The sequence below is a fragment of the Manis pentadactyla genome, chromosome 14 (genome assembly GCF_030020395.1).
Source record: "Manis pentadactyla isolate mManPen7 chromosome 14, mManPen7.hap1, whole genome shotgun sequence".
Classification (NCBI taxonomy): Eukaryota; Metazoa; Chordata; class Mammalia; order Pholidota; family Manidae; genus Manis; species Manis pentadactyla.
The window spans coordinates 30,586,893-30,613,751 of NC_080032.1; the positions used below are offsets into that span (position 1 = coordinate 30,586,893).

General features: G+C 44.3%; 1 protein-coding gene across 2 annotated transcripts in view; it reads right to left on the reverse strand.

Moving 5' to 3' along the window:
- Positions 1-1,544: 1,544 nt before the first annotated feature.
- Positions 1,545-26,859, reverse strand: part of MOBP (myelin associated oligodendrocyte basic protein) — a 49,594-nt gene continuing 24,279 nt past the window's right edge. For both annotated transcript variants that reach the window (XM_057491471.1, XM_036921702.2), the window contains 3 exons: positions 12,266-12,460; positions 4,505-4,588; positions 1,545-4,388 (listed from right to left, as the gene is read on the reverse strand). The gene's annotated coding sequence lies outside the window, so the exon portion shown is untranslated. The remainder of the gene's footprint in view (positions 4,389-4,504; positions 4,589-12,265; positions 12,461-26,859) is intronic.

Below are 26,859 nucleotides of genomic sequence, written 5' to 3' on the forward strand. Positions count from 1 at the left end.
TTGATTCCTAGACCAACCGAAGGGACCTGGCAGAGGAACGGTCTTCCTCGCCAACGTGAGGGCCGGGGCAGTTTGCTCGGGGCAGTGACGATCTCTGCTGCTGACTCCAGCTGGACCTGCACGCCCCACAGAGAGAGTCCTCCCCGTGGCACCCCTGGGGAGAAGACCAGGATGCAGGCGCAGCAAACCCGCCAGGCCTGAGTGACTGGAGGCACAAGGACTTCCTTCCCTGTTGATCGTGTGTTCATATCTCAGAGACATCTGCAGACATTACGGTGCCACGTTTCTCTGCTCGGTTTTTTGTTTTTCACGCACACGTGTTTCCATACATATTCATGAACAAAGTCACCCTTGCTCTTGGTTTTCTGTTTCCTCACATATCCCTGTGCTCCCTCAACTTTAAAATCTCCTTAGGAATAGAAGCTCAGTTAAAGCTTGCATTTTTGTGGCACATTTTCCCTTTATTTTGTCTTTCTCCTTTTACTTTTTAAGTAGCTTTGAAACACCTTCCCCAGCATGTTTTTTCAGTCTGACATTGCCCACTCAAAATTTCCTGTTCCTCAGAATCCCCTTAATGCTTTCTGGCCTCTGCAGGGTCTTCTCCCTTGAGGTGAGACGGGTGGTGCCTACTGTGGGTAGAGAAGCTGGTTCTGATTTCCCATCAGAGGCCTCCAGCCACACGGTAACAAAAACGATACAGACATAGGATGGAGAACCCCTGCCTTTCATGGTGGAATGTGGCTGCTGTCGGGTAGATGGCCAGGTGCAGCCTGGTATGACTTGCACCAGGGCACACACGCTGGCTCGCTGCTAAGATTCAGTGCAGCTTGGGGACACTTCCATGCGCTATACCACCACTGCCGGCAACACTCAGCGAAGGTTGTGACTTACGCCAGGAAGATTAGAGGGACAGCTCTGAAGGCCAGTCCCAGCATCACCTGAAGTTGGATCCCCCCAGCCTGCTTGTACCCTCTTCCATCAAATAAACCACATTTCACGGAGCTCTCTGGAATTCGGGTGATGTCCATGATACCCCCTCTGACTAGGTCCTGCTACGGGTTCATCTCCTTACAGAGAAACAGCACCCTGCATTTTCAAACTGTCGGTTGTAAAAGTGTAATGTGGGCCTCACATGATTTGTGTTTTATTCAATATATGACCTTGTCAATAAACAACTTCAGAAGCCAAAAACCCCACCAAAAGTGAAGTCTCTCTTGCATCCTTACAGATTTATGGTTCTCTGATACTCTGATGCTTGCTTTCAACATCCAGAATTCACAAACTAATCCTGATTTTTCTCCCTGCCCAGAAATATGGCATCAGCTATCCACTGAGGGCATTTTCCTTTCATTGGAGAACAGTTTTAGAATCCACAGGCACTAGTTCTACAAATAAGCTCATTCCACATTCTGGCTGGAATTTGGCAGAATGGCAGCAAAAATATCCAACAGCATAAATCACTGAGGGAACAGAGCGGATAAAACCTTCTTTAAAAGACAAGTCCATGGATTCTTAAAGACATTTTCAATTCACCTCTATTTTAATAAGTTCTTCTTGCCTGACTCTAGTAGAAAAGTTTATTAATTTATTTTCTCACTCTTTGAACAACTAAATTTTTGTTGTTTTTATTAATGTTAGTTTTTTTAAAAGCTCTATATTTTCATACCAAACCAATGGGTCTAAATGTCAGCATCGCCTCCCCAAAATTCAGAAGATGCCACATTTTTTCTTCTGTCTTGACACAGCTTGGCTGCCCTGAAACCGGCTCCCTGGTGGGCAGGAGTTGATTCTTTGGTAAGTATTACCTTAGCACCAATATCTGAAAGGAAAGAAGGTCTGGCTAATGTGTAGGGGACACCAAAGAAACTGAGTTCAGAGCACTGAGTGCGACACACAGATTCCTTGTTTGCTTAAGAAAAAACAATAAATGCACAACATAGACAAATACCACTTCTCAGTGTTTAAAAACCAATCTCCTCTATCAGTTTTCTCTCTTTGAGCTCTCCAACTTGAATTTATTTTCCCTTTGTTTTTTCTTTCACTGGTGCCTTGTATATTTATGGCACAGAATGTTTAGTAAAGATAGCAATTTCACCCAGGCCCGTGGGTACGGAGTGTGGCCTCAGGCGAGTTAACTATGCACACTTCTCGCCAGCCCCACACTCGATCAGTCACAGTGCATGTGTTCACACCATGGAAATGGGCCAACACTGTAAATCATGAATTTCCACCCAGACAGCCAGTTGTTAGCATCTACCAGGACAAGTCTGGGTACACACCTCAGCCTGCCCAAAACAAAAGGTCAGAACCTATAACCAGTTAACACACAGAAGGATCACAGTTGCATGCTGAACGCCGTATTGGAGAATTCTCCCACAAGAAGTTTACCTAGACTGGTGCTGGGAGCTTTGTATAAATTTGCCATATTCACTGCTCAGTGCTCCCCAGAACCAACCCTTACAAAACAAAAAAATACAACTGGGTTACAACACATTTTAGTTATCCAGAGTTTCAAGTAATTTCTAGATATCTTTTACCCGTCCTCAGAGGGTTTTATTTTCACAACAGACAAACATGGAGATTCAGTAATTTCTAGTTATTAACATTTCTGTGCTAATATCCAATTTTTTTATATGAAAAAACACACGCTGTGCTCTCCCCTCCCCGATTCTGCATCCTGGAGTAACTCCGCGTCTTCTGGGGGATACGGGGTGGGTAGAGCCCTGTGAGCTCTGAGTACGGGCTTTGGCTTTGCCAAAATCTCAAACAGGCTGCAGGGCCGTTAAGTCTCCTTGTGGGGTCAGGTGGGTCTGGCCCTCATTTGTTCTTCCTAGTGGTCTGTCGTGGCCATGGTGGCCCCGGGATTATTCCTAGGAATAAAACGGCCTCAGCTATTTCATCTCTGGAAACCATTTACATTGGAGGTTGTCGTTTTGTGGCTCTTTTAGCACCTGAATTTAGGCAGGAGAAACGTTGCTGCCTGAAGGCTCTGTGCAGCTCGGTTTCCTTGCCTTTGTACTGTGACTGCCACAGAGAAGCAGCTTCCCCTCAACGAGGAAGCCAGGATGTCAGCCTCGCCCCCGGGGGTGCCCCGGGACAGCATCTGGCTTGACCCCTCTGGCTGGGGGTGCAGCGTGCATGCTGCCTCTTGCCTGGCCAGCGCTCTCCCTGCTCTCTGGCCCCCCGCTCCCCCAGCCCCATGCCTGGAGCAGGACTTTCTCTGGCACTGCCCTCTCTTCTCATTTGTCTTTTAGCCCCAACAAGGTCTGGCTGTGCTCCTTCAAGGCCATGAGCCTGCCTGGCCCCTGCTCCCAGCACAAGACGACTCCCACGGCCTTGCCTGCCTCTCCTCTGAGCTCCCCTCTCCCTCATACTGCCAGTTTTACATCCGTCCGCATTCTACGACATTCTATGACCTTCTGCTGTGTCTTCCTGCCCATTACTAAAGGAGTGCGAGGGAAGGAGTATCAACTCTGTCCCTCTTCTCCATGTCAGAAGCCAGCAGAAGCCACAGTAACCCAGACCAAAAATGGCCTTAGAACAAGTGTTTTTGTTTTCTAAGACTAAGAACTTTGGAGAGACCCGTGGCTTTTCATTAGACTTCCACTTATCTCCCCACAAACGTCTGTATCTAGCTAATATTGTTGACCATTTCTATACAGCTTTTCTGTTATTTCTTCAAAACAGGAATTATGTCAAATCTTTTTGATACGGAAGAGGGTAGACATTTCTTGAATAGCCTTTTTGTGCTGTTGTCATTTTTTATTCTACTGCATCACTGAGACTGTGAGATTTTATGGTTTCTGCTTATTGGGAAATTACAGTATCGTGGGTTGTTAAATTTCAGGCATGGGGCATCTTGTTGCAATTACCATCTACTATTTGCTTTTTATATTCCACATTTTGTTTTCCAAATTTATCTACCTGATGAAGCATATCAGATTCATTGGTTTTAACTGCTGTTTAGGGTTTTATTTGTGAATATACCAGTATTGGTTTATTCATTCTCCCATTGGTGGATATTTTGATTAATATCTTTCTATCTCTCTCTCTTTTTTTTAATGGCAAATAGTGCTTCACTGAACAGATTTAAATGTCTCCCCTTTTTCCATGAATGAAAGTTTTCTCTAGGAAGGGTGCTTAAAATCACACTTTCTTGATCATAGCTTATGCAATATCCCACTTTACCAGTATTCTGAGATTTCACTTCAAAGGTGTTGTAATAGTTATAAATTCTCATCAGTAGCTTATGAGAATTTTTCCCACATCCTCGCCAACACTTGGTAATTTTTAATTTTTGCCATTATGATGGTTGTTCAATGATATCTCTTTTTTTTTGCACATCCCTGAAGAAAAATATACATCTTCAGATTGAAGAAACTTGAGTCCTGAGCAAAATACATAAAAATAAATCCACTCTTAGTGACATCATAGTAAAACTTCAGAACACCAAAGATAAAAAGAACATCTTAAAAACAACAGAGGGAATATAAAATTTACTTACAATGGAAGAGCAAGCAGACTGAGAGCAGATTTCTCATTGGCAATTACAGAGGTCAGAAGACAGTAGAATAATATCGTCCAAATGCTGTTGGGGGAAAAAAACCTGTCAAACTGGAATCCACACTGTTCTCCTAGGAGTTGTAGTCTGTTCATCCTCAGTTGGCCTCACACACCTCCTCAGAAATAGACTCTGCTTCTTGGCCAAAGGGATAGGTGGGCATGTGAGGCCGGGAAGATCCCAGAACGGCATGCCCTCTGGTCATATGACTGGTCCAAAGCATAGGTATATAAATAAGGAAAGCCAGGAAGAGCTCTGGACGCCCTGGGCCATGCCCTCTCTGCACTGCGGATGCGGCCTCTTTGTTTGGCCCCTTGCATCTGAAAGTCTAGAGAGGAAACTTTTAGAGAAAAGGAGAGAGAAAGAGAGAGGCTCTAGCAGAGTTCGTTTTTAACTGTCTGGAGGTGCAGGAGTGGTAGAGGGCAGTGAGGCGTGGGGAGTGGAAAGACGGGAGACGAAAGCATGAGATGAAAGTACTGCTCGTCAGTGGGTGAATCAGGCGCCACTTATCAAAACTTTCCACTCAGAAAATAGAGCATCTCAATTTGGGTGCACTCCCACCCCAAGCCAGAGCTGTGTGGATCTGCGTGTCCTGGTGCTGTACATCTATGTTCTTTTTATTCAAACCAAAGACGACATAGTCCATTCAAGTCACAGAATTTCAGAACTGCATGAGAAAGTCACCATAAACCCTTGTTCTGAATCAGTTACATCCCGAGGGGGATCTAAAAGGTTCAGAAAACAGCTGCCTCAGGAAGCAGCTTTATAAAGCTTTGTTGGGTGATAAATGCACTAAGGATTTTCATTTTCACAACAACTTGGGTGTCACAGGTCAGAAGAGAATGGAAATTAGAAATCGGAAAGACATGCCAGCCCCACCTCCTTCCATATGTGGACGGAGCATCACGGGGTATCTACCAGCAGCCCTAGGCCCCCCAGCAGCATGTTTGAGCAAGGGGACCACAGGGGACGGAAGAGGCCTAAGCCACTCCTCCCAGAGCACAAGTGCAGCAGAAGGAAGGAAGCCTCAGGAGGGGAGAATTCCTCCCTTCTCTGTCTCTCTGTCTGTCTGTCTGTCTGTCTGTCTCTCTCTCTCTCACACACACACACATATTTTGGTGCCAAACACTCCTGGCTCCTCTTTTGGACTCCAGAGAGCTGAGCAAAGGAAAACTTGTAGAAGAAAAGGAAGATGTCACATGAGAATCTGGGTTCAAATATTTGGCTGAGGGCTTTTGGAGACCTGCAACAATGAGTAACAGCTAATTAAATCCAGGCGAAAGCAAGTTTAGGCAGTAGATTCAGCAACGGTGTAACCATTCCCACTCAGGTAAGCTTATCTGCAAGGTGCAACGGCACCCTGGCAGCGTCTTCTTGGCAAAGAGAAGAAAACCAGGACTGGGAACACCTGGAGCCAGAACGCCGCTGCTGTGGGTCAGCACCCCATCTGGGGCTGCTCTTCGTCACCTGACAATAGGGACCTGCACGAATCAAAGTGGTGCTGGTTGGGCAGAATCTCAGTCAACACCTGGCAACAAGATCTGGGAAGGCAGTGGACATTGTGTGAAGAAATCTAAAACTAAGCTATTTTGTGAATTTAAGTTATAGAAAAGGAGATGAGTGAGCAAAAGAGATGGGAGGAAGGCAGGAGCTGGAAGAAGAGGAAGGCGCAGCCATTGGAGGGGCAGGAAACAAACAGAAGGCTGTGGTCTCCATGCGCTCAAGCTGCTCCCGCCTCCCACCCCTACCTAAGAGTTCTGTGAGCGACCCAGATGAGATCTCAAGTCCCAGAAGGAAGCTTAGGAAAATAATGGACAGACGTGCTGAAGAAATACGCAAGGCAGCTGAAACCACTTGATCTTGATTTTTGCATCAGAGAAAAATCACGGGCAAGGAAATGGACAGGATTATTCCAAAAATAATGAGTTGACTGGCAGACTACCATAGTAATAAGAAGATAAAAAGTCAGATGGCACCAAAATGCACATTACCAAGAGCTGAAGAAAACAGACATCATTTACATTCTAAGCTGAATAACGAGGTGTCAGCAAGGCATCAGCTGGAAGAAAAAAGTTGGAAAATGATCTTTTTTTTACTGCTTGCAGCCAAAGCTCTAGCTGGAAATAAATGCAAAACCTTGCAGCTGGCAGGCAGTCCTTACCAATCCCCATCACTGGAAAAGTAAGACTGTTAAAGGGTCTGACTCAGAAAGCTTAAGAACAGAAGCCGTCAGCTGCAGAAGGGGATGTTCACAGGAATTTAAGAAATGGAGAGTGAATTACAGTGAAAACAGATTATGTAAACATCCGTTGGATCACCATGCAGAAAAGAAAAAAAACTGCCCAGGACACCAGGCATTTTCTTTTTGATGCGCCAAGATTTCTTTCTTTAGAGAAAAGAGATGTTACCTTCCTGAGACAGAAATGGCAGACAGCAAACCCAGACTGCTGTGCTTCAGAGATCTCAGAAATAAAACCAAATCCAGGGAGATCAGCTAAACATCTCCCATCCATTACAGGCTCTGAAGGCCACGCTGGTTCCCATGGGACACACCTGTTGAGGGCTGGCGTCACTCTGCTCCCCACTGCACAACCCACCTTTTTGTTGATACAAAAGGCATGCCTAGAAGCAAGGTAGTTGTGAATGGGCTTGTACCCAGGTGGAGGGACATACGAGGTGTCAGGAAAACCTTTACCCTCTGATCTGTAGGCAAACATGATTTAGTTGATATAAAGTTGGCAGATCATCTGCTGGGTCTCACACCCTCTGAATGGCAGATTACCCCACCCTCGTTGGTGATGGACCCAACAGGAATATCTCCATTTCATCACTAATCAAATAGGTTTGCCTGAAGGTCATACAGGGCTGCGCATGGATCACCACCTGGGCCAAAGGACCTTTTTTTTTTTTTGGTATCATTAATCTACAATTACATGAAGAACATTATGTTTACTAGGCTCCCGCCTTCACCAAGTCCCCCCCACAAACCCCATTACAGTCACTGTCCATCAGCGTAGTAAGATGCAAATAATCCAGAAATGCAGTGAAATTCCCATGGGGGTAGGAGTCACTACTTACCCTTACTAAGTAAGAATCACTACTTGTCTTCTCTGTGTTGTACAGCCCTTCCCATGCCCCCCCCACATTATACATGCTAATCATAAGGCCCCCTTTCTTTTTCCCCACCCTTATCCCTCCCTTCCCACCCATCCTCCCCAGTCCCTTTCCCTTTGGTAACTGTTAGTCCATTCTTGGGTTATGTGATTCTGCTGCTGTTTTGTTCCTTCAGTTTTTCTTTGTTCTTATACTCCACAGATGAGTGAGATCATTTGGTACTTGTCTTTCTCCACCTGGCTTATTTCACTGAGCATAATACCCTCCAGCTCCATCCATGTTGTTGCAAATGGTAGGATTTGTTTTCTTCTTATGGCTGAATAATATTCCATTGTGTATATGTCCATATCTTCTTTATCCATTCATCTACTGATGGACACTTAGGTTGCTACCATTTCTTGGCTATTGTAAATAGTGCTGCGATAAACACAGGGGTGCATCTGTCTTTTTCAAACTGGGCTGCTGCATTCTTAGGGTAAATTCCTAGAAGTGGAATTCCTGGGTCAAATGGTACTTCTATTTTGAGCATTTTGAGGAACCTCCATACTGCTCTCCACAATGGTTGAACTAATTTACATTCCCACCAGCAGTGTAGGAGGGTTCCCCCTTTCTCCACAACCTCGCCAATATTTGTTGTTGTTTAAGGACCATTTTTAATATCTGATAAAATATCTTCCTCTAGTATCATCCCTAGTGTGGCTTCATTATAAAGCATGGCCCCCAAATCTCTTACCTTCTGCATCCAGAGCTGGTTTGGCTAATGCTAATGCAAATAACTTCCTATCTTTACTAGAAATATCTGTCATGAACGTACCACAGAAAGGACTCCCACGTACAATAGCCATTTCCAAATATGGATCCAGGCCCTCTTTCCCACCCTTTCTTCCTGGTGAGCTTCCATCTCCTGGCTAAAGAAACCTCCCGAAACTTAGACCCTCTTGCGGTAAAAGAGTACCTTCTTTCTTAACTCAGATTACTTGAGATTATTTACCTTTCTCTCTACAAAGCATTCGCAGCCCTTGGATTCTAGAGAAACGCCCGCCAACCTCTCCAGATGCCACCACTGGGTCCCACAGGCTTCCAGCCTCATGGTCAGGAATGGGCTCTTCAACCATTCACGGGCTTCAAAATCCACTGTGAGTATTACTTTTGTAGTTAAATTAACACCACATTTAAAGGCCACCACTGAAGCTGTAACCTCTCATTTTCTCCACTTTCCTTAAATTTATTTTGCATATTAATGATTTTATGTAGTTTATGTAGCATGTGCAGCAGGAATGGGTTTGTGGGGCCATGTTGAATGTAATACTCTCACCTAAGTTCGTTCAGCAGTACAGCTATAATTAACAGCCAGCTGATCAACCTGGTGGTGGTGAATTGCTGCCTAGGAGGGAATAAGTAGTTGCTGAAACAACAGTCAACTGAACTCAAACTGACGATGTTATGCCAAAGAACACACTCTTCAATTCAGTAAATCATTTAGAAAAGCACTAAAAACAGTTTCTATCAAAATTTGCTTCCGGTCATGAAAGTGGAGATGGTCAGACTCACCCCAGCGGAGCCCTTTCCCTGTGCAGAATCAGAAGTCAGCCTAGGCCCTCGTGGCTGCCTCTGTTGATGCGGAGGTGTGGCCAGGAGCCCTGGTGGCTCTGCTCCCCTCTCCTCCCCTAAGGGGGCATCTCCAAGTGCCCAGGGCTCCGCTGTGCTCAGATTTGAAATTTCTAGGTTGCAGTGTGACAGCAGTAAGGTCAAGGGCATGGTTTCAGTGGCCATGGGGTCCAGGAACAACATCTCCCATTTACAAACGCAAAACGCTGGGTTTGTAACACCATTACAAACATCAACATCAAGGTTCATAAATACCAACACCACAGTTCATGCTCAATAAAAAAGTTATTTTTGTTACTATCCTTAACCAACATTCCTGCAAGTGTGTTCCTGTGTTACAAACAAGAAGAGTGAGTATGCAGAATCTCTCCAGATTACAACTCTAGTAGTACACCCTACTGTTAGGTCAACAGAGCCATCTTTTCCATTAAGAACATTTCATTTCACTTAAACAAAAATAATAAGTACCTCTTAATGGTTTTATTAGTGGGGCTGAGACATGAGAAGCCTTCCCAGGACACTTCCAGACCTGAATCTCCGCATTTCTCTGATGTCAGAACAGGAGCCCAGACAAACGTCCAGCAAATTACTGTTTCACAGCCTCACACATCTCACTATCATCTGTCAGAATTTCTGTAGTTTCCCACAGCCAAAGCCTCCTCATGATTATTCCTTGGGAAGATTAGACTAAGCCTTTCTTTCTCCAACTCTGTCACCTCCTCTCTGAGACCATATGTGTCTCAAGTTTAGATTTGGGATTGACATCTAAATATGAAGTTTTAGGCAATGACGCAGTGACAAAATATTGCCTTGAATTGTTACTTAATTGACTATATTCATCTAGAGAAAGGGTTTTTTTTTAGAAGATTTCAAAGACCTGAGATGAAGTGGTTCCTTTACAATCCTCTTACCTCTGACCCCAGCACCCGACCCCCATTGTGCCCAGAACACTTCACCGCCCACTTCCAGAGAAAATCAAAGCCAGAGCAGCAACTGCCTCAAGCTCCTGCCACTGACCCAGAATCTGCGCTCTCCCTCCTCCGCCTCTATTCCAGTGGAAAGGAGGCATGCTCTGGGCCTGAGGACCTCGCCTGCGCCCTGGATTCCAGCTCCCAGCGCTTCAGTCCTGACTGCACCAGCCATCTCCTGGCCCCCCACATTTGCGGGCACCCCACCTACTGCCCTGTCCTCGGCTTCTCTGCATGGCCAAGCTTAGCCGAAGGAGTTGCAGGGCCAAGCAATGGACAAGCAAATAAATGAACAGATACCCAAGGGGCTGTAGAAGACAAACACTAGTGTGAGGGCAAGACAGTAACCGCGGAAACCATGCCTCGTTTCCAAGGGACACGCCTCTGTCTGAGATGATACTTGAGCTGAAGTCACCAGAGCAAAAGGTCTTGGGAAGAGCATCCCCAGCAGAAGGAAGAGCAAGAACAGGGCCCCAAGATGGGCACAAACACTGTGCAGATGTGAATTTTGTTTGCACGTGGGAAAGGACAGAACAGAAAGAAGGCAAAAAAGTCTGGTCCTTCTGGGTAAGAAAGGCCCTTGTGTGTCACAGTGAAAGGGACCAAGCCCAGCAGAGCAATAAGCTCATTGCCCTGGGGGCTGGGGCCTGGCCCCACTTCCTCTCCTAGGTAGAGAAGGGTTGGAGGAAGGGGCATGGGGGTTATCTATTGCTTCACCTCTTCAATCCCAGCCCCAAGAGCCAGTAAACAAATCAGCACTTAGGGACTGAAAGCCAGCTTGGATGACTTCTGCACCAGACCCCCTGGAGCCCTAAGAGAGACTCCCCACTCCAACCCCGCTTCCTCCCCAAGCACTGAATCCACAGGAAAGTGGCCCAGGATGGGCTCCTGTAAGTAAGGCCAGGGCCAGGTGCACACAGAACTGAGTCAGGGTCAGGCCCAGCAGGGAGTGTCCTACAGCGCCACCTTCCCTCCCAGTCAGCTCTGCTGGTCAGGGTCCTGGGGTGGGGGGTGGGGGGGCACAGAGCTGACGTGGGCTTTGGAGGGGCATTCCAGGATTTGCGCTGGGGAGAGAAACCGGCCAGGAAGATGTTCTTCCAAAGCTAAATTCCCCCACACACACATGCACGTGTACACATGCATGCCCACATGCACACACCAACCCACAGGAATGCAGGGTGATCTGAGGGCCCTCCGTTTAAAGGGGACAGCCTCCCAGAATGTGTACGTGTGTAGGGGGTGTGGTGGAAGCAGGGTGGAGCCGGGCGGGCCGGGGGTTCCCGTGGCCCTGGTTCTGGGAAGTGCCGTGAGGCCAGCTGCCTGTGTAGCTGGGTGGGGGGCAGCGTCTCCAGCTCCACGGAGGGCCCCTCACAGCAGCAGCCACCGCTAAGTCTGGGGGACCCCTCAGCAGAGTTGGGAGAGGCATCCGCCTAAAGCGATGAATTCTGGAGCTGGGTGCGGGCGGGCTGGAGGGGCTGGAAGGCAGTGCCCTGCAGGGTCTGCTCCGTCCCTACGCAAGCCCTGGTAGGCACCCTGGAGGGAGCTGCCTCGTCAAGCCCTTCCCTCAGTTCTGATGGCACTTGCTGCCCCTCGGTGGGGTGTGGATGACTCCTACCCCCATGGGAATTTCACTGCATTTCTGGATTATTTGCATCTCTAATATCTTCCTCGGAAAGAGCCTGGATACTTTCCAGAGTCCGTGGTGCCTCTGACTGTGGGCCAGTGCCAGGAACGGACCTGAGAGGCCAGCAGAAGCACACGGCAAAGGAGAGAGGAGCCAGGCAGAGGATCCACCACAAAGAGGATGGTCAGGATCAGAAGCTGGGATGGAGGGGCTGGAGGCTGGAGGGCACACATGGGCTGGCCCTTGAGCCACCCTGACCCAAAACCCTGGTGGCCTGCACACATGCTGGGGGGGAAGGTGCTGCAGCAGGGAACAATGTGCACTGAGCTCTGGAGCCCAGGGGCCCCGCTGGGGCCCAGGCTGCAGGAGGACACCCTCCAGGCCCCTCACCTCCAGGCAGGCTGCCGGGCACCTGGCAAGGAGACCCTGGGCGTCGCAGTGTCACCTGTGTCACAGTCACAGTAGAGAACCTGCCCCAGGGCACGTGGGTGGAGCAGCAGGGACTGTGGGAGCTGAGGCCACCCATTCATGGGAGGCTCCTGTCACTTCTTCCGGGGGGTGGTCGGCTTGGTCCTCCTTTTCAACCTGGTTTACAAAGAGAAACATAAAAATCCATGTTGCTACATGGCTACTCTCTCCAGGCTCAGTTAACAGAACTGTGAATTTGTAGACCATCTTGGAGGGAAGTCCAGCCTTAGGATCCCTCCTTAAGTTCTCAGTTCTGGCAGTCTCTGGCCAAAATAATAGGATAACATTTTTCTTCCTGGCTTGAGCCTAGGAAAGATATTCTTTAAAGGTTTTACTTTTATGTGCAATAACTATTGCTTATCTGTTCAAACAAGCAGAGAATTTTGAAACACAGAAAAGCACAAAGGAAATCAAAGTACTACTTCACTCCTAGAAAAATCTAGTTTTGCAGCCCGTAAGACATAAAGATGTGAACATACACACGTTTACACACAGGATATATGCACTCACATTATAAAATCGTGAGCATATTGATGTGTTCCTATTTTGATGGGGAAAAGACTGTGTTCAAGAAGGAAATACCTACAACTCAGTAAAGACATCATAAATATGTGGCCCCAGACACCTATTGCTTGGAAGCTTACTCTCCAGTTGAGGGATTGTATTATATAAGCTGCAATTTATTTAGACAGCAAACTCCATGTGGCCACTTTTCTTTTTTTTTGGTATCATTAATATACAATCACATGAGCAACATTGTGGTTACTAGATTCCCCCCATTATCAAGTCCCCACCACACACCCATTACAGTCAGTAGTAAGATGCTATAGAGTCACTACTTGTCTTCTCTCTGCTATATCGCCTTCCCTGGGCACCCCCCAAACGTTAATGTGTGCTAATTGTAATGCCCCATGTGGCCACTTTTGAAATGAGGCCAGGTAGGAAAAGTTTCAGAACAACAAATTTCAGAACCAAAGTTCTCAATGTAAAAAGCAAACAAGAAAACAAAACACCAAGATATGTGCATTAGGAATATACTAGAGACAGCTTATGGGGCTTTTCCCATAATTTGAGGGGTTAAAATTAGAAATAAAATTCATATTCAGGTGTTAATAACAGCATTTTCCAAAGCCCCAAATTATATATCAGGCTAACAGTGCTGGTGCCTTTCAGACATGATTGAAGATACCAGGAAAAATAAACAAATATTTTACGGGAGTGGGTGGGGGGGATGAACACTAAGATAAATTAGTTGCTGGATGGAAGTAAAGCACAGGGAAAATAGTCAATAATAATGTAGTAACTTTGTAATGAAGCAAAACTGAAGGAACAAAATAGCAGCAACTCAGAGACTCCAAGAATGAACTATTGGTTACCAAAGAGGAGGGGTGTGGGTGGGCGGGTAGGGAGGGAGGGAGAGGGGGATTGAGGGGTATAATGTTTAGTACACATGGTGTGGGGGATCACAGGGAAGACAGTGTAGCACAGAGAAGGCACATAGTGGATCTGTGGCATCTTACTACACTGATGGACAGTGACTGCATCGGGGTATGGGTGGGGACTTGATAATATGGGTCAATGTAGTAACCACATTGTTTTTCATGTGAAACCTTCATAAGAGTGTATATCAATCATACCTTAATAAAAATAGGTAATAATAATAATAATAATAATAATAATAATTTGGTAACTTTGCATGGTGACAGCTGGTAACTCCACTTATTGTGGAGAGTATTTCTTAATGTATAAAATTGTCAGATCATTCTGTTGTACACCTGAAACCAATATAATACTGTGTGTAAACTATACTTCAATACAAAAAAAAAGAAACATGCAGAGTGAATCATAGCCTGGAAGTTTGGAACACACCCCTTGATACTTGGGAAGAGCATCTCTTCATGTCTTCTGGGTTGCCTTGATGCCCTCCAGACACAGGACAGCCTATTCATATTAGACTCCCCTCGATCCTGCTTCATATATACCCTGGGGCTGACACTAGTATGGAAGCCCACAGACCCGGGGCACTGCCCTGGCAGGTACCACTGCAACCAGCCAGTGTGGCACCTTGGGTGATATGAGCACCGAATTGTCTAAGTGGCACTCCCCTGGCAATGGCATGATACCAAGGGGATGGGGTATAGCAGCAGCCCCTGAACTCCAGTTCACCCAGGAAGCAACTGAGTGAGGAAGATCTGCTAGCTAGGATTAAGTGACACATGTGCCCATGGTAGCAGTCCTAATACCATCCACTTACCTGGTACTATAAGATGATGAGCGAAGGCCTGCATAGTGATAATTAAGGAAGTAGATAATTCTACAATTTACACATGGGAAAATCTGGTTTTGAGAGAATAAGTCACTTGGACCAGCAGCAGAACTCAGACTCAAACATAATGCCAGAGTCCTGGACCTTTCTTTGTGCCAGACTGCCTGCTAGGTGTGCATGGAGATCTTGTTCAGTCAATAACATCAGCCAAGCCCTGAGTCAGGCCCAGGGAATATGTGTGTAAGATTCAGCAAGAGAAATGAACACTAGAGGTCTGAAATGAGCAGTGGAGGGAAAGCTGAGTCTGGAGAGAGGTGACCATCTGCTCAGCATGAAGTGTGCAGGATCTTAAGGCAGACAGCTCCTTAAGACGGACACAAAGATGATTCTGCAGACACAGGAGAGAAGTTCCCTGCCTGCACCCCAACTGACCGACTGAATACAAGTCACTGTGATGCAAAAATCAAGCCCTGTATAAAATGTCCTTGTCATCTTGCAGCACAGCTTTGATGAAAATTATCAAGACTGTCCACATATCAGAGCAGAAGACACATACAGCTCAGGCCCAGGTAGGGCTGGAGAAGGAAGAGGCCCCCTCATGGACCACCATCACATGGCTGTTGCTCAGAGTGTTATCTCTCTCCAAGAGGAGCTTGGCCCTGAATGAGGATTGCAACTGAGTCTGTCATGAAAAGTCCTGACAGCTTTGGTAACCATTTCTCATAAGCATCGAGGTGGCATCGGTACCTGGTGATCTTGGGCATTACCATGATAATAATTCTAGCAGAAATTATAACTTTTTTGATTCTTTAAATTCAAAGCACATTCATACCTATTCTTGAATTTGATGGCAGAGCATGTCAATCAATGAACCATGAGAACCATATCTTGAAAAGAGGATGTGAAGAAATGATGGGTATGAACCTACAACCCAACCCAAGCACCTTATCTGGCTGGGCTCAGGTCTTTGGGCTTAAACCCTTTTAATGACCCAGAAAGACAATTTGTCAAGGACTTAATCTTGTCCAGGATATTTCTAGAAAAAGAAAATGTTCTAAGTGAAATGGCACTTAAATAAAAGCTATGTGTACAGATTGAAAAGGAAAAAATTAAACTATCTCTATTCACAGATAACATGATTGTCAGTGTAGAAAATCCCAGAGTCTACCCCTCAAAAAAGCTAAAAGTGAGATTAACAAGACCATAGGATACATGACCAATACACAAAAATCAGTTATACTTAAATACTAGCAATGAACAACTGAAAATTGAAATGGAAAAAATACTATTCTTAATAGTACCTAAAAGTATGAAATACTTAAGTATAAAGCAAACAAAATATGTGCAAGGTCTGCAGGCTGAAAACTACATTACCAAAAACTCCAAAGGAGAGGAGAAGGTATACCATGTTCATGGTTCAGTGTTGTTAACAGTTGTCTCCCAGTTGATTTATAAACAGCACAATCCCATTTGATCCTACTGGGATATATTGTAGAGACTGACACGAAAATTTTGTGGGAAAGCAGAGGAATTAGAAGACGTAATAGCAAGTTCAAAAACAAAGAACAAGGGGGGGCGGAAGATGGCGGCGTGAGTAGAGCAGCGGAAATCTCCTCCCAAAACAACATATATCTATGAAAATATAACAAAGACAACCCTTCCTAGAATAAAGACCAGAGGACACAGGACAATATCCAGACCACATCCACACCTGAGAGAACCCAGCGCCTCGCGAAGGGGGTAAGATACAAGCCCCGGCCCCGCGGGAGCCGAGCGCCCCTCCCCCCAGCTCCCGGCGGGAGAAGAGCAGGCAGAGCGGGAGGGAGACGGAGCCCAGGACTGCCGAACACCCAGCCCCAGCCATCCGGGCCAGAGCGCAGGGCCCTCGATACTGGGAAAACAGGGCAGCAAGAACAGTGAGCAGGCACTGGAGGCTGGGCGATAGAGGACATAAGAAAAGTGCGCGACCATTTTTTTTTTTTTTTTGCTTTTTTGCTGCTTTGTTTTGGCGAGCGCTTTTTGGAAGTCTTAAAGGGACAGGGACCCCAATATTAGGGAAACAGGGCAGAAAGACCGGTGAGCAGAGGCCTGAGGCTGGCACCGGAGAATAAAGAAAAACGAACGACCACCTTTTTTTTTTAATTAAAAATTTTTTTTTTTTCAATTAAAAAAATTTTTTTTCTTGTTTTTTTTTGTGGTCGTTGTTTTGTTTTCGCGGGTGCTTTTTGGAAGTCTTAAAGGGGCAGGGCGGGTCACTTAATCCAGAGGTAGGGAATCCGGGATCTCTGGGCACCCTAACCCCTGGGCTGCAGGGAGCAGGGAGGCCCCTTACGGAGATAAATAGCCTCCCAGCAGCTCCTGCTCCAACGCGACTCCACCATTTTGGAGTAGCTGCCCGAGCCAGGCCACGCCCACAGCAACAGCGGAGATTAACTCCATAGCAGCCGGGCAGGAAGCAGAAACCCTGTCTGCGCGCAGCTGCGCAGCACAAGCCACTAGAGGCCGCTGTTCTCCCAGGAGAGGAGGGCCACAAACCAACAAGAAAGGAAGTCCTTCCAGCCGTCACTCGTCCCAGTTCTGCAGACTATTCCTATCACCATGAAAAGGCAAAGCTACAGGCAGACAAAGATCACAGAGACAACACCAGAGAAGGAGACAGACCTAACCAGTCTTCCTGACAAAGAATTCAAAATAAGAATCATAAACATGCTGACAGAGATGCAGAGAAATACGCAAGAAAAATGGGATGAAGTCCGGAAAGAGATCACAGATGCCAGAAAGGAGATCGCAGAAATGAAACAAACTCTGGAAGGGTTTATAAGCAGAATGGATAGAATGCAAGAGGCCATTGATGGAATTGAAATCAGAGAACAGGAACGCATAGAAGCTGACATAGAGAGAGACAAAAGGATCTCCAGGAATGAAACAATATTAAGAGAACTGTGTGACCAATCTAAAAGGAGCAATATCCGTATTATAGGGGTCCCAGAAGAAGAAGAGAGAGGCAAAGAGATGGAAAGTATCTTAGAAGAAATAATTGCTGAAAACTTCCCCACACTGGGGGAGGAAGTAATCAAACAGACCACGGAAATACACAGAACCCCCAACAGAAAGGATCCAAGAAGGGCAACACCAAGACACATAATAATTAAAATGGCAAAGATCAAGGACAAGGAAAGAGTGTTAAAGGCAGCTAGAGAGAAAAAGGTCACCTATAAAGGGAAACCCATCAGGCTAACGTCAGATTTCTCAACAGAAACCCTACAGGCCAGAAGAGAATGGCATGATATATTTAATACAATGAAACAGAAGGGCCTTGAACCAAGGATACTGTATCCAGCACGACTATCATTCAAATATGACGGTGGGATTAAACAATTCCCAGACAAACAAAAGCTGAGGGAATTTGCTTTCCACAAACCACCTCTACAGAACATCTTACAGGGACTGCTCTAGATGGGAGCACTCCTAGAAAGAGCACAGCACAAAACACCCAACATATGAAGAATCGAGGAGGAGGAACAAGAAGGGAGAGAAGAAAAGAATCTCCAGACAGTGTATATAACAGCTCAATAAGCGAGCTAAGTTAGGCAGTAAGATACTAAAGAGGCTAACCTTGAACCCTTGGTAACCACGAATTTAAAGCCTGCAATGGCAATAAGTACATATCTTTCAATAGTCACGCTAAATGTTAATGGGTTGAATGCACCAATCAAAAGACACAGAGTAACAGAATGGATAAAAAAGCAAGACCCATCTATATGCTGCTTACAAGAAACTCACCTCAAACCCAAAGACATGTACAGACTAAAAGTCAAGGGATGGAAAAACATATTTCAAGCAAACAACAGTGAGAAGAAAGCAGGGGTTGCAGTACTAATATCAGACAAAATAGACTTCAAAACAAAGAAAGTAACAAGAGATAAAGAAGGACACTACATAATGATAAAGGGCTCAGTCAAACAAGAGGATATAACCATTCTAAATATATATGCACCCAACACAGGAGCACCAGCATATGTGAAACAAATACTAACAGAACTAAAGGGGGATATAGACTGCAATGCATTCATTCTAGGAGACTTCAACACACCACTCACCCCAAAGGATAGATCCACTGGGCAGTAAATAAGTAAGGACACGGAAGCACTGAACAACACAGTAGAGCAGATGGACCTAATAGACATCTATAGAACTCTACATCCAAAAGCAGCGGGATATACATTCTTCTCAAGTGCACATGGAACATTCTCCAGAATAGACCACATACTAGGCCACAAAAAGAGCCTCAGAAAATTCCAAAAGATTGAAATCCTACCAACCAACTTTTCAGACCACAAAGGCATAAAACTAGAAATAAACTGTACAAAGAAAGCAAAGAGGCTCACAAACACATGGAGGCTTAACAACACGCTCCTAAATAATCAATGGATCAATGACCAAATCAAAATGGAGATCCAGCAATATATGGAAACAAATGACAACAACAACACTAAGCCCCAACTTCTGTGGGACACAGCAAAAGCAGTCTTAAGAGGAAAGTATATAGCAATCCAAGCATATTTAAAAAAGGAAGAGCAATCCCAAATGAATGGTCTAATGTCACAATTATCGAAATTGGAAAAAGAAGAACAGATGAGGCCTAAGGTCAGCAGAAGGAGGGACATAATAAAGATCAGAGAAGAAATAAATAAAATTGAGAAGAATAAAACAATAGCAAAAATCAATGAAACCAAGAGCTGGTTCTTCGAGAAAATAAACAAAATAGATAAGCCTCTAGCCAGACTTATTAAGAAGAAAAGAGAATCAACACAAATCAACAGTATCAGAAACGAGAAAGGAAAAATCACGACGGACCCCACGGAAATGCAAAGAATTATTGGAGAATACTATGAAAACCTATATGCTAACAAGCTGGAAAACCTAGGAGAAATGGACAACTTCCTAGAAAAATATAACCTTCCAAGATTGACCCAGGAAGAAACAGAAAATCTAAACAGACCAATTACCAGCAACGAAATTGAAGAGGTAATCAAAAAACTACCAAAGAACAAAACCCCCGGGCCAGATGGATTTACCTCGGAATTTTATCAGACATACAGGGAAGACATAATACCCATTCTCCTTAGAGTTTTCCAAAAAATAGAGGAGGAGGGGATACTCCCAAACTCATTCTATGAAGCTAACATCACCCTAATACCAAAACCAGGCAAAGACCCCACCAAAAAAGAAAACTACAGACCAATATCCCTGATGAACGTAGATGCAAAAATACTCAACAAAATATTAGCAAACCGAATTCAAAAATACATCAAAAGGATCATACACCATGACCAAGTGGGATTCATTCCAGGGATGCAAGGATGGTACAACATTCGAAAGTCCATCAACATCATCCACCACATCAACAAAAAGAAAGACAAAAACCACATGATCATCTCCATAGATGCTGAAAAAGCATTTGACAAAGTTCAACATCCATTCATGTTAAAAACTCTCAGCAAAATGGGAATAGAGGGCAAGTACCTCAACATAATAAAGGCCATCTATGATAAACCCACAGCCAACATTATATTGAACAGCGAGAAGCTGAAAGCATTTCCTCTGAGATCGGGAACTAGACAGAGATGCCCACTCTCTCCACTGTTATTTAACATAGTACTGGAGGTCCTAGCCACGGCAATCAGACAAAATAAAGAAATACAAGGAATCCAGATTGGTAAAGAAGAAGTTAAACTGTCACTATTTGCAGATGACATGATACTGTACATAAAAAACCCTAAAGACTCCACCCCAAAACTACTAGAACTGATATCGGAATACAGCAAAGTTGCAGGATACAAAATCAACACACAGAAATCTGTGGCTTTCCTATATACTAACAATGAACCAACAGAAAGAGAAATCAGGAAAACAACTCCATTCACAATTGCATCAAAAAAAATAAAATACCTAGGAATAAACCTAACCAAAGAAGTGAAAAACTTATACTCTGAAAACTACAAGTCACTCTTAAGAGAAATTAAAGGGGACACTAACAGATGGAAACTCATCCCATGCTCGTGGCTAGGAAGAATTAATATCGTTAAAATGGCCATCCTGCCCAAAGCAATATACAGATTTGATGCAATCCCTATGAAACTACCAGCAACATTCTTCAATGAACTGGAACAAATAATTCAAAAATTCATATGGAAACACCAAAGACCCCGAATAGCCAAAGCGATCCTGAGAAAGAAGAATAAAGTAGGGGGGATCTCACTCCCCAACTTCAAGCTCTACTATAAAGCCATAGTAATCAAGACAATTTGGTACTGGCACAAGAGCAGAGCCACAGACCAATGGAACAGACTAGAGAATCCAGACATTAACCCAGACATATATGGTCAATTAATATTTGATAAAGGAGCCATGGACATACAATGGCGAAATGACAGTCTCTTCAACAGGTGGTGCTGGCAAAACTGGACAGCTACATGTAGGAGAATGAAACTGGACCATTGTCTAACCCCATATACAAAAGTAAACTCAAAATGGATCAAAGACCTGAATGTAAGCCATGAAACCATTAAACTCTTGGAAGAAAACATAGGCGAAAACCTCTTAGACATAAACATGAGTGACCTCTTCTTGAACATATCTCCCCGGGCAAGGAAAACAACAGCAAAAATGAGTAAGTGGGACTATATTAAGCTGAAAAGCTTCTGTACAGCAAAAGACACCATCAATAGAACAAGAAGGATCCCTACAGTATGGGAGAATATATTTGAAAATGACACATCCGATAAAGGCTTGACGTCCAGAATATATAAGGAGCTCTCACGCCTCAACAAACAAAAAACAAATAACCCAATTAAAAAATGGGCAGAGGAACTGAACAGACAGTTCTCCAAAAAAGAAATACAGATGGCCAACAGACACATGAAAAGATGCTCCACATCGCTAATTATCAGAGAAATGCAAATTAAAACTACAATGAGGTATCACCTCACACCAGTAAGGATGGCTGCCATCCAAAAGACAAACAACAACAAATGTTGGCGAGGCTGTGGAGAAAGGGGAACCCTCCTACACTGCTGGTGGGAATGTAAGTTAGTTCAACCATTGTGGAAAGCAGTATGGAGGTACATCAAAATGCTCAAAACAGACTTACCATTTGACCCAGGAATTCCACTCCTAGGAATTTACCCTAAGAATGCAGCAATCAAGTTTGAGAAAGACAGATGCACCCCTATGTTTATTGCAGCACTATTTACAATAGCCAAGAATTGGAAGCAACCTAAATGTCCATCAATAGATGAATGGATAAAGAAGATGTGGTACATATACACAATGGAATACTACTCAGCTATAAGAAAAGGGCAAATCCAATCATTTGCAGCAACATGGATGGAGCTGGAGGGTATTATGCTCAGTGAAACAAGCCAAGCGGAGAAAGAGAAATACCAAATGATTTCACTTATCTGTGGAATATAAGAACAAAGGAAAAACTGAAGGAACAAAACAGCAGCAGAATCACAGAACTCAAGAATGGACTAACAGGTACCAAAGGGAAAGGGACTGGGGAGGATGGGTGGGTAGGGAGGGATAAGGGGGGGAGAAGTAGGGGGGTATTAAGATTAACATGCATGGGGGGGTAGGAGAAAAGGGAGGGCTGTACAACACAGAGAAGGCAAGTAGTGATTCTACAACATTTTGCTATGCTGATGGACAGTGACTGTAAAGGGGTTTATAGGGGAGACCTGGTATAGGGGAGAGCCTAGTAAACATAATATTCGTCATGTAAGTGTAGATTAGTGATAGCAAAAAAAAAAAAGGGCAGTTCCTGTGTGGTAACCTCCAACGAGTTCTACACAAGGGTATAAAGGGCATATAAAAGTGTAGGCAAAGGGTCTGTTTGTGTTTATACAGAGGATCAAAGCCTAATTGGGCTACCCCGAAAATGAACTAAGATACGATATGAAAGAGAACTTCCAACATCAGCACTCTCTGGAAGACTCATGCCAGAAGATGATCATCAAAAAACCCCAACAAAGATCCACGCACTGCTACAGCTGTAGATGCACTCATCCCACCAGTTCCTGGACTTGCCATGGGAATGAGGAAGGAGATATCTAAGCTGGCCTGTGCATACAGTAAAACAACAAAATTGGACTGGATCTATACTGTTGGAACTCAACCAAGAATTTGGAGAAGTGCAAATTGTAGCGCTCCAAAGTCTTACAACTACAAACTATTTATTGTTAAAAGAACATATGGCATGTGAACAGTCCCCAGGAATGGGTTGTTTTAATTTGTCTGATTTCTCTCAGACTGTTCAAGTTCATTTGGACAATATCCACCATATCATAGATAAGTTTTCACAAATGCCTAAGGTGCCTAACTGGTTTTCTTGGTTTCACTGCAGATGGCTGGTAATTACAGATATGCTTTGGTTATGTAACTATACTCCTATTATGTTAATGTGTGTGTGCAATTTAAGTAGTAGCTTAAAACCTATACATGCTGAAGTTACTCTACAAGAAGATATATCAAAGAAATAATCAATCTTCCCATGTTTTCTTCCGCCTGCTACTTCTATAGCTTTTCTTCTTCCTTTCTAATTACAACCCTTAAATAGAATTCGTGCCTCATATCAAATTTACCGAGTATCATAATTCTTCCAAGTGGTAAAGATACCTCAAGACCAATGCTGGGCATAGAAGCCACAGGGCATAAATATGCAAAGAAGTAAAAAGCTAACTTTTTCAAACAATAAGGCTTCTCTCTCACTTACCAACTTCACATTTCCCTGTATGGCCCCGGAAGATGACTGGTTAGCCAGAGACGGGTAAGATTCCTCAAGGGAGGAACAACCTAAGACAGGCACAGTCGCAGGGGGGCCATCAGGTGAGAAATTGGGGATCAACAGAGGTGAGGCTTAGAACCTCACCCCCCCGTTCTGAGAGAAATCTTCTGCATACGTGGATGTTTTATTGCCCTGGTCTAGCTTGGATTAACACATAGTCTACAGGCACACACCTGATCATCTACATGTGCTCTCTTACAACACTAAACTATGTTTTCTACCTTTATCTTGTATCTACCTACCACTTCAGCATTTTATTAAAAATAATAATAATAAAGAGAGAAATGTGGTATCCACATATAAATCAAGTATAAAAACCAAATGAGTATTCATATTTGAACTGACTGTATAGAGTTCATAATGCATGAGCAAAACCGAAAGTTTCTGTGATGACTGCCCTTGTACTGTTCACTATGTAACTTATTCATTATGTAAGAATTTGTTCTACATGTAAAAACTTGTTATGCCTCAGAAGATTGGAGACTGACAAAAATTAGGCTTGGGGTGGAATAATGATTGTGCATTGAGCATTGACTCCCCTATACAGAATTTTATTGTCGTTAACAACCATTTGATCAATAAATATGAGAGATGCCCTCACAAAAAAAAAAAAAAAAAAAAAGGACAGACTTCCAATGGTAAAATAAATTAGTAACCGGGATGTAATGTATAGCATAAGGAATATAGTCAAGATATTGTAACAGACTGGTAGGGTGATAGCTGGAACCTAGAATTATGTATATAAATGTTCTACCACTGTGTTGTACACTTGAAACTCATGTAATGTAATACTGTGTGTCAACTACCCTTCAATAAAAAATAATTATTAAAAAAAAAAAAAAAAACAAAGAACAAGTGGAGAATTCACACTAAGCTGCTTTCAATACTGTAAGCTAGAATAATTAGGTTGGTGAAAGGAAAGAGACATAACTTAGAACAGATGGAAAGTCCAGAAGCAAACTCACACATTATGATGAACTGTTTTTTGACAAAACGACAAAAGTGATTCATTGGAGAATCTTTCCAACAAATGGTGCTGGAAAATTGAATATCCATATGCAAAAAAACTGAACCTCAATCCATACCTCTCAGCATTTACAAAAAATTAATTCAAAATGGATAATAATACAAATATAAAACCTACGCCATTTGTGGGGCACAAACCCTTAGCAAGAGGCTTTCCCAGCTGTACTCAGCAGGTTCCCTGCATCTGTGACCAGGCTGAGCAGTCCTAGGTTCATGAACTTGCTCTAGATGAGGGCCCCATGGGATGAGTGTAGCAGGAGGATGGTGCCAACAGGAAAAAGCTGTTTGAGCAGGAGTACTTGACTGAGTGGCAAGGACCGTGAACATGGGCCGGGCAACAGCTGTCAGGCTGGGAGGACACACAGTCCTCAGGATTAGAGGTCTCTGGTGCCAAGTGCAGCTCTGCAGAGGCATCTGCTCCCATGTGGGAAGGAATTTATGACTCAGGCAGAGCAGATTCAAGGGTTCAGTAATCGAAACTCATCAAAGCAATAACACAATCTGAGAGGTAGGAGGGCAACAGCCTGCTCCGATATCAAACTGCCCAGGCCCTTTCCTAACTCGGCTGTTACCTGGGAAATAACAGATGAATTTCTGATTTTGTCTGGCTGACAAAAATAGACTGCTAGGGTATAACCATTGGAATGAAATTAAGCATAGTATCTGCCTGAATAAAATTTTTCTACAATGTAAGAAAGTTCTGAGACATGCCTACACAGTCAAGTGTTTGTAGCTTGGAGAAACAGAGGCTCAGAATAGGGGCTGGAAGGGCTAGTTTACAAATCCTATGCAAAGACAGAGGGTGTTCCACGGTTTTCTGGAAGCAGATGTACCTCTTGGCATCAGGAAGGACAAAAAGAGGACAAGTCATGCCATAAAAAGGTCTCCAGTCCTGAAAAGCAGACAAGCTACCTCTAACAGCCTGAACCTCAGCAGCTGGCCCCCAAACCTGGTTCTGTTGGTACATGTTCTCAGACCCCTCATAGTAATTGCTTATGGGTCAGCACCCTTCTGAAGTCAATTCTAGCTGGTCAAATATACAAGTGTTTGTAATTGAATCTTCCCGATAATTCTAAACAAACCCGAAACAATGTATAAATATGAATCTTCTACAATTACAAGGGAACAATAGCGTGGTTTCTACTCTATTACTAATGTAGTCATACACTCATACACAGTCATTCAGGTGGTGTGCTTGTTCGAAATTTTAGGAGCAATGCCCTGTTGGGTCTAGTATAGAGTGTAGACAGCCAATAAAACACCAAATTCAGCTTGCCTGAATTTGAGACTCAAAGCTAGAGCATTCTCTATCTCTGGAAGAACAAATTCTGTGGACGACATGAGGCCACTTAGAACATTTACCCTCTAACAGTCAGTCTTCTTTGCTGGGCTTAGATTTTATCATCTGCTGAAGTGAGACAAGGGAATAAATAAGAGGCTGGAGGAGAGGGATCTGGCAGGTGGGACCTGGATATGGGCTAAGGATGGAAGCAGCACGGCTCAGGATTTCCTGGAGAGAACAGGAGCATTGCCAAAGGATGGGCCACAGAAATACCATCTGAGCAGCGGGACCAGGGGTGCACATCCTTTCCCTTGAGCTCCCAGAGCTTGGCTCAGTGCAGTGCCCATGGACTTGAAAATACACGTGAACACAGACCAGTCCCCAAGGCTTCTGGCGTGCAGGTCTCAGCTTGGTACCAGTCACGCTGTGGAGGTATGAGCTGCTCTACCCAGATATGTGCGACTGGCCACACATCAGCCATAGCCACAGGGGTTTTCAGAAAACCACAGGCCCCCATTTCCAAATACAGAGCCCTCAGGCGCCAGAGAGGCTGAGCCCAGGAAACAGCATTAACTTCATGGCAAGGCTCTCACTAATTCTTAGCCACGTCCACAACACCTTGTATCTTGAAGAACTGAGTGTACAACTGACTAAAGGAGATGCCATCAAATACGAGAATGTTACCATGTCACCAGGATGCAAGGAATCACACCAGTTGGATCCTTGGTTTTAAATATTCTTTGATCTTTGAGAAAATCCACCCAAGGGAGTTACTAAAGACCCAAATGGGCTTTATCAAAATTTGTTTAACCTCTAAAGGTCAGACCCGAGGAATGGCACCACTCCAGAAAGCAAGGCTGCTGCAGAAAACCTTTTCTGACCCTTTCTTCAAGTGCTCTGCTTAAGAGTGAATTTTCCCCATTAATCTCCCTCCCATCCCTTTGATTTGGGAAGTCAATTCACATCAGTAGAAGTAACACACGAGGGGAAGCGATGGCATTATGCATTACCTTCAGAACACTGGGCACTTGGGAAGGAAAACCGAGCATTTCCGGAAACACTCAGATGGTGCACCTGTGATTTGTGGGATGTCA